Genomic DNA, 12238 nt, shown 5'->3' on the forward strand with positions numbered 1-12238 from the left:
AGCACAGGTCACTGCCCCCACCCCTCTTCCGGGGAGCCTGTGCAGCCCGCCACTGCCAGGTTCCCGGGATCCAGGGACAATTTCTCAGGGAGAACACACGGCGGGCCTCAGGCTGGGGCAACGTCACGCCGACTTCTGCCGCCGCAGGACCGCTCCGCACTCCGTGCCCCTCCCTGCCCCCGGCCTGAGAGCGCCAGAGCCCCCGAGTCAGCGGCTCCTTTAACGCCGTCCTGTCTGAGCAAAAAGCAGACGCCCTCCAGCGACCTACACGCAGAGGCAGGGCCAAGTCGAAAGCTGAGCCCCTGTGAGCTGTGAGAACAAAGAAGAAAAAGGGAAATCTCTCCCAGCAGCCTCAGAAACAGCGGATTAAAGCTACACAATCAATTTGATGTACCCTGCCTCTGTGGAATACATGAATAGACAGCGAATCATCCCAAATTGAGGAGGCGGACTTCTAGAGCAAGATCTATGATTTTTTCCCCTTTTCCTCTTTTTGTGAATGTGTATGTGTATGCTTCTGTGTGAGATCTTGTCTGTATAGGTTTGCTTCCACCATTTGTCCCAGCGTTCTATCCGACCATTTTTTTTTTTAATTTTTTTCTTAATAATTAATTTTAATTTAAAGAACTCTGTTATACTTTACCTTCTTTCTATCTTTCCTTCCTTCCTTCCCTTTTTGAGACAACGAATCGTCCCAAATTGAGGAGGTGGACTTGGAGAGCAAGTTTTATGATTTTTTCCACTTTACCTCTTTTTGTGAGGGTATATGTGTATGCTTCTATGTAAGATTTTGTCTCTATAACTTTGCTTCCACCATTTGTCCTAAGGTTCTATCCTTCCCTTTTTTTTTTCCTCTAAATAATTATTTTTTTAATTCAATAACTTTATTATACTTTATTTTATTTTACTGTATCTTCTTTCTTTCTGTATTTTTTCCTTCCTTCCCTCATTCCTTCCTTCCTTCCCTCCTCCCTCCCTCCCTCCTTTCTTTCCTTCTTGCCTTCTTCCTTTCTTTTCTTCTTTCTTTCTTTCTTCCTTCCCTCCTTCCTTCCTTCCCTCCTCTCTTTCTTTCTTTCTTTCTTTCTTTCCTATTTCCTCCTACTTATACTAATTCTCTCTACTTTCTCTCCCTTTTATTCTGAGCCGAGTGGATGAAAGGCTCTTGCTGCTCCAGCCAGGAGTCAGGACTCTGCCTCTGAGGTGGGAGAGCCAACTTCAGAACACTCGTCAAGAAGAGACCTCCCAGCCCCACATAATATCAAACGGCGAAAATCTCCCAGAGATCTCCATCTCAACACCAGCACCCAGCTTCGCTCAACGACCAGCAAGCTACAGTGCTGGACAACCTATGCCAACCATATAGCAAAACAGGAACACAACCCCACCCACTAGCAGAGAGGCTGCCTAAAATCATAATAAGTCCACAGACACCCCAAAACACACCACCAGACGTGGACCTGCCCACTAGAGAGACAAGATCTAGCCTCATACACCACAACACAGCCACTAGTCCCCTCCACCAGGAAGCCTACACAACGCACTGAACCAACCTTAGCCACTGGAGACAGACATCAAAAACAACGGGAGCTACGAACTTGCAGCCTGCAAAAAGGTGAACCCAATCACAGTAAGATAAGCAAAATGAGAAGACAGAAAAACACACAGCAGATGAAGGAGCAGGATAAAAACCCACCAGACCTAACAAATGAAGAGGAAATAGGCAGTCTACCTGAAAAAGAGTTCAGAATAATGATAGTAAAGATGATCCAAAATCTTGGAAATAGAATGGACAAAATGCAAGAAGCAGTTAACAAGGACCTAGAAGAAATAAAGATGAAACAGACAATGATGAACAACACAATAAATGAAATGAAAAATACTCTAGATGGGATCAATAGCAGAATAAATGAGGCAGAAGAACGGATAAGTGACCTGGAAGATAAAATAGTGGAAATAACTACTGCAGAGCAGAATAAAGAAAAAAGAATGAAAAGAACTGAGGACAGTCTCAGAGACCTCTGGGACAACATTAAACGCACCAACATTCGAATTATAGGGGTTCCAGAAGAAGAAGAGAAAAAGAAAGGGACTGAGAAAATATTTGAAGAGATTATAGTTGAAAACTTCCCTAATATGGGAAAGGAAATCGTTAATCAAGTCCAGGAAGCACAGAGAGTCCCATACAGGATAAATTCAAGGAGAAATACGCCAAGACACATATTAATCAAACTGTCAAAAACTAAATACAAAGAAAGCATATTAAAAGCAGCAAGGGAAAAACAACAAATAACACACAAGGGAATCCCCATAAGGTTAACAGCTGATCTCTCAGCAGAAACTCTACAAGCCAGAAGGGAGTGGCAGGACATACTGAAAGTGATGAAGGAGAAAAACCTGCAACCAAGATTACTCTACCCAGCAAGGATCTCATTCAGATTTGATGGAGAAATTAAAACCTTTACAGACAAGCAAAAGCTGAGAGAGTTCAGCACCACCAAACCAGCTTTACAACAAATGCTAAAGGAACTTCTCTAGACAAAAACACAAGAGAAGGAAAAGTCCTATAATAACGAACCCAAAACAATTTAGAAAATGGGAATAGGAACATACATATCGATAATTACCTTAAATGTAAATGGACTAAATGCTCCCACCAAAAGACACAGATTGGCTGAATGGATACAAAAACAAGACCCATATATATGCTGTCTACAAGAGACCCACTTCAGACCTAGAGACACATACAGACTGAAAGTAAGGGGATGGAAAAAGATATTCCATGCAAATGGAAACCAAAAGAAAGCTGGAGTAGCAATTCTCATATCAGACAAAATAGACTTTAAAATAAGGACTATCAGAAGAGACAAAGAAGGACACTACATAATGATTAAGGGATCGATCCAAGAAGAAGATATAACAATTGTAAATATTTATGCACCCAACATAGGAGCACCTCAATACATAAGGCAAAAACTAGCAGCCATAAAAGGGGAAATCGACAGTAACACATTCATAGTAGGGGACTTCAACACCCCACTTTCACCAATGGACAGATCATCCAAAATGAAAATAAATAAGGAAACACAAGCTTTAAATGATACATTAAACAGGATGGACTTAATTGATATTTATAGGACACTCCATCCAAAAACAACAGAATACACATTTTTCTCAAGTGCTCATGGAACATTCTCCAGGATAGATCATATCTTGGGTCACAAATCAAGCCTTGGTAAATTTAAGAAAATTGAAATTATATCAAGTATCTTTTCCGACCACAACGCCATGAGATTAGATATCAATTATAGGAAAAGAGCAGTAAAAAATACAAACACATGGAGGCTAAACAATACACTACTTAGTAACGAAGTGATCACTGAAGAAATCAAAGAGGAAATTAAAAAATACCTAGAAACAAATGACAATGGAGATACAACGACCCAAAACCTATGGGATGCAGCAAAAGCAGTTCTAAGAGGGAAGTTTATAGCAATACAAGCCCACCTTAAGAAGCAGGAAACATCTCGAATAAACAACCTAACCTTGCACCTCAAGCAATTAGAGAAAGAAGAACAAAAAAACCCCAGAGTTAGCAGAAGGAAAGAAATCATAAAAATCAGATCAGAAATAAATGAAAAAGAAATGAAGGAAACAATAGCAAAGATCAATAAAACTAAAAGCTGGTTCTTTGAGAAGATTAACAAAATTGATAAACCATTAGCCAGACTCATCAAGAAAATAAGGGAGAAGACTCAAATCAATAGAATCAGAAATGAAAAAGGAGAAGTAACAACTGACACTGCAGAAATACAAAAAATCATGAGGGATTACTACAAGCAACTCTATGCCAATAAAATGGACAATCTGGAAGAAATGGACAAATTCTTAGAAATGCACAAACTGCCAAGACTGAATCAGGAAGAAATAGAAAATATGAACAGACCAATCACAAACACTGAAATTGAAACTGTGATTAAAAATCTTCCAACAAACAAAAGCCCAGGACCAGATGGCTTCACAGGCGAATTCTATCAAACATTTAGAGAAGAGCTAACACCTATTCTTCTCAAACTCTTCCAAAATATAGCAGAGGGAGGAACACTCCCAAACTCATTCTACGAGGCCACCATCACCTTGATACCAAAACCAGACAAGGATGTCACAAAGAAAGAAAACTACAGGCCAATATCACTGATGAACATAGATGCAAAAATCCTCAACAAAATACTAGCAAACAGAATCCAACAGCACATTAAAAGGATCATACACCATGATCAAGTGGGGTTTATTCCAGGAATGCAAGGATTCTTCAATATACGCAAATCTATCAATGTGATTAACCATATTAACAAATTGAAGGAGAAAAACCATATGATCATCTCAATAGATGCAGAGAAAGCTTTTGACAAAATTCAACACCCATTTATGATAAAAACCCTGCAGAAAGTAGGTGTAGAGGGAACTTTCCTCAATATAATAAAGGCCGTATATGACAAGCCCACAGCCAACATCATCCTCAATGGCGAAAAACTGAAAGCATTTCCACTAAGGTCAGGAACAAGACAAGGTTGCCCACTCTCACCACTCTTATTCAACATAGTTTTGGAAGTTTTAGCCACAGCAATCAGAGAAGAAAAGGAAATAAAAGGAATCCAAATCGGAAAAGAAGAAGTAAAGCTGTCACTGTTTGCAGATGACATGATACTATACATAGAGAATCCTAAAGATGCTACCAGAAAACTACTAGAGCTAATCAATGAATTTGGTAAAGTAGCAGGATACAAAATTAATGCACAGAAATCTCTGGCATTCCTATATACTAATGATGAAAAATCTGAAAGTGAAATCAAGAAAACACTCCCATTTACCATTGCAACAAAAAGAATAAAATATCTAGGAATAAACCTACCTAAGGAGACAAAAGACCTGTATGCAGAAAATTATAAGACACTGATGAAAGAAATTAAAGATGATACAAACAGATGGAGAGATATACCATGTTCTTGGATTGGAAGAATCAACATTGTGAAAATGACTCTACTTCCCAAAGCAATCTATAGATTCAATGCAATCCCTATCAAACTACCACTGGCATTTTTCACAGAACTAGAACAAAAAATTTCACAATTTGTATGGAAACACAAAAGACCCCGAATAGCCAAAGCAATCTTGAGAACAAAAAATGGAGCTGGAGGAATCAGGCTGCCTGACTTCAGACTATACTACAAAGCTACAGTAATCAAGACAGTATGGTACTGGCACAAAAACAGAAAGATAGATCAATGGAATAGGATAGAAAGCCCAGAGATAAACCCATGCACATATGGTCACCTTATCTTTGATAAAGGTGGCAGGAATATACAGTGGAGAAAGGACAGCCTCTTCAATAAGTGGTGCTGGGAAAATTGGATAGGTACATGTAAAAGTATGAGATTAGATCACTCCCTAACACCATACACAAAAATAAGCTCAAAATGGATTAAAGACCTAAATGTAAGGCCAGAAACTATCAAACTCTTAGAGGAAAACATAGGCAGAACACTCTATGACATAAATCACAGCAAGATCCTTCTTGACCCATCTCCTAGAGTAATGGAGATAAAAACAAAAATAAACAAATGGGACCTAATGAAACTTCAAAGCTTTTGCACAGCAAAGGAAACCATAAACAAGACCAAAAGACAGCCCTCAGAATGGGAGAAAATATTTGCAAATGAATCAACTGACAAAGGATTAATCTCTAAAATTTACAGGCAGCTCATGCAGCTCAATAACAAAAAAATAAACAACCCAATCCAAAAATGGGCAGAAGACCTAAATAGACATTTCTCCAAAGAAGATATACAGACTGCCAACAAACACATGAAAGAATGCTCAACATCATTAATCATTAGAGAAATGCAAATCAAAACTACAATGAGATATCATCTCACACCAGTCAGAATGGCCATCATCAAAAAATCTAGAAACAATAAATGCTGGAGAGGGTGTGGAGAAAAGGGAACACTCTTGCACTGCTGGTGGGAATGTGAATTGGTTCAGCCACTATGGAGAACAGTATGGAGGTTCCTTAAAAAACTACAAATAGAACTACCATATGACCCAGCAATCCCACTACTAGGTATATACCCTGAGGAAACCAGAATTCAGAAAGAGTCATGTACCAAAATGTTCATTGCAGCTCTATTTACAATAGCCCGGAGATGGAAACAACCTAAGTGCCCGCCGTCGGATGAATGGATAAAGAAGATGTGGCACATATATACAATGGAATATTACTCAGCCATAAAAAGAAACGAAATTGAGCTATTTGTAATGAGGTGGATAGATCTAGAGTCTGTCATACGGAGTGAAGTAAGTCAGAAAGAGAAGGACAAATACCGTATGCTAACACATATATATGGAATTTAAGAAAAAAAAATGTTATGAAGAACCTAGGGGTAAAACAGGAATAAAGACAGAGACCTACTGGAGAACAGACTTGAGGATATGGGGAGGGGGAAGGGTGAGGTGTGTTAGGGCGAGAGAGAGACATGGACATATATATACTAACAAACGTAAGGTAGATAGCCAGTGGGAAGCAGCCGCATGGCACAGGGAAACCGGCTCGGTTCTTTGTGGCTGTCTGGAGGGGTGGGATAGGGAGGGTGGGAGGGAGGGAGACAAAGAGGGAAGAGATATGGGAACATATATATATGTATAACTGACTCACTCTGTTATAAAGCAGAAACTAACACACCATTGTAAAGCAATTATACCCCAATAAAGATGTTAAAAAAAAAAATGATATAAAAACATAAAAGTTGGATGGGGGAGTAAAAAATGTAGAGCATTTAGAATGCGTTTGAATTTAAACAACTATTGGCTTAAATATATACGTATATTTACATATGCATATATACATTTTTTTAAATCTACATATAGATATAAACATACTTCATGGTAACGAAAACCCAAAAACCTATAATACATACACACACAAAAAGAGAAAGGAGCCCAAACATGACATTAAAGAAAATCATCAAATCACAAGGGAAGAGACTATAAAAAGAAGCAAAGAACGGAGAACTGCAAAAACAATCAGAAAACAAGTAACAAAAGGTCAATACATACACACTTTTCCATAATCACTTTAAATGTAAATGGACTAAATGTCCCAATCAAATGACACAGGGTAGCTGAATGGATAAAAAAGAAGACCCATCTATATGCTGCCTATGAGAGACTCACTTAAGAGCTAAACACACACACAGACTGAAAGTGAAGTGATATAAAAAGATATTCTATGTAAATGGAAATGAAGAGAAAGCTAGCTGGGATAGCAATACTCCTATCAGACAAAGTAGACTTTAAAATAAAGGCTATAACAAAAGACAAAAGGGCATTACATCATGATAAAGAGGTCAATCCATAAAGAGGATATAGCATTTGTAAACATATATGGACATAATACAGGAGCATCTAAATACATAAAGCAAATATTAACAGACATAAAGGGAGAAATCGACAGTATGTAATAATATCAGGAGATTTTAATACTCCACTTACAAAAATGGATAAATCATCCAGACAGAAACTCAGTAAGGAAACATTGGCCTTAAGTGACACATTAGACTAGATGAACTTAATAGATATCTACAGAACATTCCATCCAAAACAGCAGAACATGCATTCTATTCAAGTGCACATGGAAGATACTCCAGGACAGATCACATGCTAGGCCACAAAACAAGTCTCAATAAATTTAAGAAGATTAAAATCATATCAAGCATCTTTTCCAACAAAAATGTTATGAAAGTAGAAATCAATATCAGGAAGAAAACTGGAAAAAAACCTCAAACACTTGGAGACTAAACAGCATGCTACTAAAAAACAAATGGGTCAATGAAGAAATAAAAGAGAAAATCAAAAATACTTTGAGATGAATGAAAATAGAAACACAACTTTCCAAAATCTATGGGATGCAGCAAAAGCAGTTTTAATAAGGAAGTTTGTAGCTATACAAGCCTACCTCAAGAAACAAGAAAAAATCTCAAATAAACAACTTAAATTTACACTTAAAGAAAAAAGAAAAAAAACCAAACAAACAAAAAACAAAGCCCAAAGTTAGTAGAAGAAAGGCAATAGTAGAGATCAGAGTGGAAATAAATAGAGACCAAAAACAATAGAAAAGACCAATGAAACTAACAGCTGATTCTTTGAAAAGATAAACAAAATTGATAAACCTTTAGCCAGACTCATATCAAGAAAAAGAAAGAAAGAATGCAAAGAAAATTAGAAATGAAAGAGGGGTTACAACTGATGTCGCAGAAATACAGTCATAAGAAAATACTACCAACAGTTATCTGCCACTGAATTGGACAACCTAGAAGAAATGGATAAATTTCTAGAAACATACAATCTTCCATAACTGAATCAGGAAAAAATAAAAAATCTAGTATTGAAATTGAACCAGTAACCAAAAAATTCCCAATAAACCAAAGTTCAGAACCAGATGGCTTCACAGGAGATCTACCAAACATTTAAAGAGAAGAGTTAACACATATTTTTCTCAACCTAATTCTAAAAAATTGAAAAGGAGGGAACACTTGCAACTCATTCTGTGTTTTTAAACATATAATTTTAAAAATAATATATATTTTAAAATTTTATTTTATTTATTTATTTATTTATTGGCTGCATTGGGTCTTTGTTGCTGTACAGGGGCTTTCTCTAGTTGTGGCGAGTGGGGGTTACTCTTTGTTGTGGTGTGATGGCTTCTTATCATGTGGCTTCTCTTATTGTGGAGCAAGGGTGCTAGGAGTGCTGTCTTCAGTAGTTGTGGCACATGGGCTCAGTAGTTATGGTTCATGGGCTCTAGAGCCCAGGCTCAGTAGTTGTGGCACACAGGCTTAGTTGCTCCATGGCATGTGGGATCTTCCAGAAGCAGGGCTTGAACCCATGTCTCCTGCACTGGCAGATGGATTCTTAACCACTGCACCACCAGGGAAGTCCCAAATTCATTCTACAAATCCAGCATTACCTTGATAAAAAAAAGAAAGAAATCACAGGCCAGTATCCCCGATGAACATAGATGCAAACATTTTCAACAAAATATTAGCAAACCAAATTCAACAATACATTAAAAGATTCATATGTCATCAAGTGGGATTTATTTCAGAGATGCAAGGGTGGTGCAGTATCCACAAATCAATCAATGCAATACACCATATTAACAAAACAAAGGATAAAAATCACATGATCATCTAAATAAATGCAGAAAAAGCATTTGATAAAATTCAACATCCATTCATGATATAAAAAAAACTCTCAACAAAAATTGTATAGAGGGAATATACATCAATATAATAAAGTCCATTTATGACAACCCTACAGCTAACATCATACTCAATTGTGAAAACATTATGGAGTTTCCTCAAAAATTAATAATAGAACTGCTACTGGGGCACCAAGACTGCTGTGTAGATGTTACTGGGTGGTACTTTCTGCTGTCACTGCAGCAGCCCCCTCTCTGAAGAGTGCAGCCCTCCTCAGTCCAGGGGTATTACAGGCAACAAGGATCTTTCATACAGGGCTGCCAAGTCTTGCCCCTGTACCACCTGTTCCTGAATATGGAGGAAAAGTTCATTTGGGGCTGATCCCTGAGGAGTTCTTCCAGTTCCTTTATCCTGAAACTGGTGTAACAGTACCCTATGTGCTCAGAACTGGGCTTATCTTATTTACTCTCCAAAGAAATATACGTGATAACTCCAAAGACTTTCTCCACCATATCAGCAATAGGATTGATTGTCTATGTAGTTAAAAAATATGGTGCCTCTATTGGGGAATTTGCTGACAAACTCAATGAGCAAAAAATTGCCCAACTGGAAGAGGCAAAACAGTCTTCCATCAAACAAATCCAGGATGTGATTGATCTGAAGAAGTCACAGCAGGCACTGGTTCAAAAGCTCCATTACCTTATTGATGTCCAGAGGAATAACATTGCTATGGCCTTGGAGGTTACTTAACGGGAACGGTTGCACAGAGTATACAAGGAGATAAAGAATCGCCTGGACTATCATATCTCTCTGCAGAATATGATGCGTCAAAAGGAAAAAGAGCACATGATAGACTGGGTGGAGAAGCATGTGGTGCAGAGCATCTCTGCTCAGGAGGAGAAGGAGACAATTGACAAGTGCATTGCACATCTAAAGCTGCTGGCAAAGAAGGCTAAAGCACAGCCAGTTCTGTAAATGCATCTATCCCAACTGAGAGAGCTAGAAATAGTTGACTGACTAAATGGAAACTAGCCTATGTGACAGAATCTTTGTATATTGCTGTCTACTGAAGTTAGAATTGACCTTTCCTAAAAATGAAAAGTTTGAGTTTCATATAATGTGAGAAATAAAACAGTTTCTCTCATCCTTCTTGTTCTGCATTGAATTGTTCCATGATCACTTCTGAATAAGCAGTTTGCTTTGAATAAAATTTGGTACTGGACTAAGGATTATCAAGTTATAGTTTAAATTTTTAATTTCAACCATCTTACAATAAAGTGACAGTTGAAACAAACAAAGAAATAGAACTGCCATAAAATCCAGGAATTCCACTCCTGGGTTTTTATCTGAAAAATGAAAACACTAATTTGAAAAGATAATGCACTCCTATGTTCAGTTTAGCAATATTTATTCAATACAATAGCCACAATATGGATGTAACCTAAGTGTCCATTGACAGATGAATAAATAAAGAAGATGTGGTTATTATTAGCCATAAAAAAGAATGAAATTTTACCATTTTTGACAACACAGATGGGCTTAAAGGGCCTTATTTATGTGAAATAAGTCACACAGAGAAAGACAAATACTGCATGTTTTCATTTATATGTGGAAATTGAAAAACAAAACAAGCAAATATAATAAAACAGGAATAGATTCACAGACACAGAGAACAATCTAGTAGTTGCCAGAGGGTAATGGGTGAGCGGATGTGTGAAATAGGTGAAGGGTCTAAGAGTTTCAACCTATCAGTTATAAAATAAATGTCAGAAGGATATAGTGTAAAGCACACAGTAATAGGGTAATAACTTTGTATTTTGCATAATCTATAAAAGTATGGTATCACAGTTTTGTACACCCAAAACTAATATAAGATTGGCAGTTAACTCTACTTCAATACAAAAAAAAAAAAAAAGAAAGAAATCAATTCAATAAATCACTTAAAAATAAGGCAAAAAATACATACAAACATTAAGGGTGTACTAAGGGTATTTAATAAGATAAAGTAAAATCAAATAGCATTTAAACAAAAGTATAAGAAAAGTCTTCATGTTAAAAAATTTTAAGTTATTAAATGTCATTCAGAGCAAAATAAATGAAGCGAGTTTTTTTGGTATCCATTTAGTGTTGGACTTTAGAAAAGATTTGTTAATTACTGGCTGAGGAGATAAAACTAGAAGCCATGTGGGTTTTTTATTCACAGATATTTATCATATCATGTAAGAATCAATTCAGATACCTACAAAGAGAATACATTATGATGTCAAAGCTTTTCTCATATTTTTACTTTGTATTTAAATCCAAAATCAGATAATGGATACATCACACCAAAGAATTCATTTCTCGCTTGAGTCTGGCTATTTTGCTTTGATATTTTCAACTAGCTTATTCTTCCTGTATTACATTTTACTTTTTTTTTTCACATCCATACATTTCTCTTTTTTTTTAACTTAAAGTATAACTGATTTACAATGTTGTGCCAATCTCTGCTGTACAACAAAGTGACTCAGTTTTACACACATAGACTTTAAAAAAAAATTTCTTTTCCATTATGGTTTATCCTAGGAGATTGGAAATAGTTCCCTGTCCTATACAGTAGGACCTTATTGTTTATCCATTCTAAATGTAATAGTTTGCATCTACCAACCCCAAATTTCCAGTCCATCCCTCTCCCTAATCTACATTGTACATTTCTTTGCTTCATTCAGTTCAATTTACTCTGCTAATGTCTAGAAAGAATATTATAACTCAACCTTAGTGTAATAGTTTATAACCTCCTGATTTTGTGAACTTTTTAAGGACTGTTATATTGACAAGTAAATTATACTTACATCAGCCAATTATATGTACTTATGTACTTCAAATTTAACTTTATAACTAGATGTCAAATTCTCCCCTGTGACCTTTTTAATGTTCCAATGTATTTGGTAATATATGTTTTTTATTAACATTTCAATTTTGTTTTGCAGCATGCTAAAGTT

General features: G+C 36.7%; 1 pseudogene; it reads left to right on the forward strand.

The window, feature by feature from the left end:
- The window catches only part of LOC103077488 (ATP synthase F(0) complex subunit B1, mitochondrial pseudogene), a 38902-nt pseudogene extending 28670 nt beyond the window's left edge, over positions 1-10232 (forward strand).
- Positions 10233-12238: the final 2006 nt, after the last annotated feature.

Source organism: Lipotes vexillifer, unplaced genomic scaffold (genome assembly GCF_000442215.2).
Source record: "Lipotes vexillifer unplaced genomic scaffold, Lipotes_vexillifer_v1.1 scaffold718, whole genome shotgun sequence".
Classification (NCBI taxonomy): Eukaryota; Metazoa; Chordata; class Mammalia; order Artiodactyla; family Lipotidae; genus Lipotes; species Lipotes vexillifer.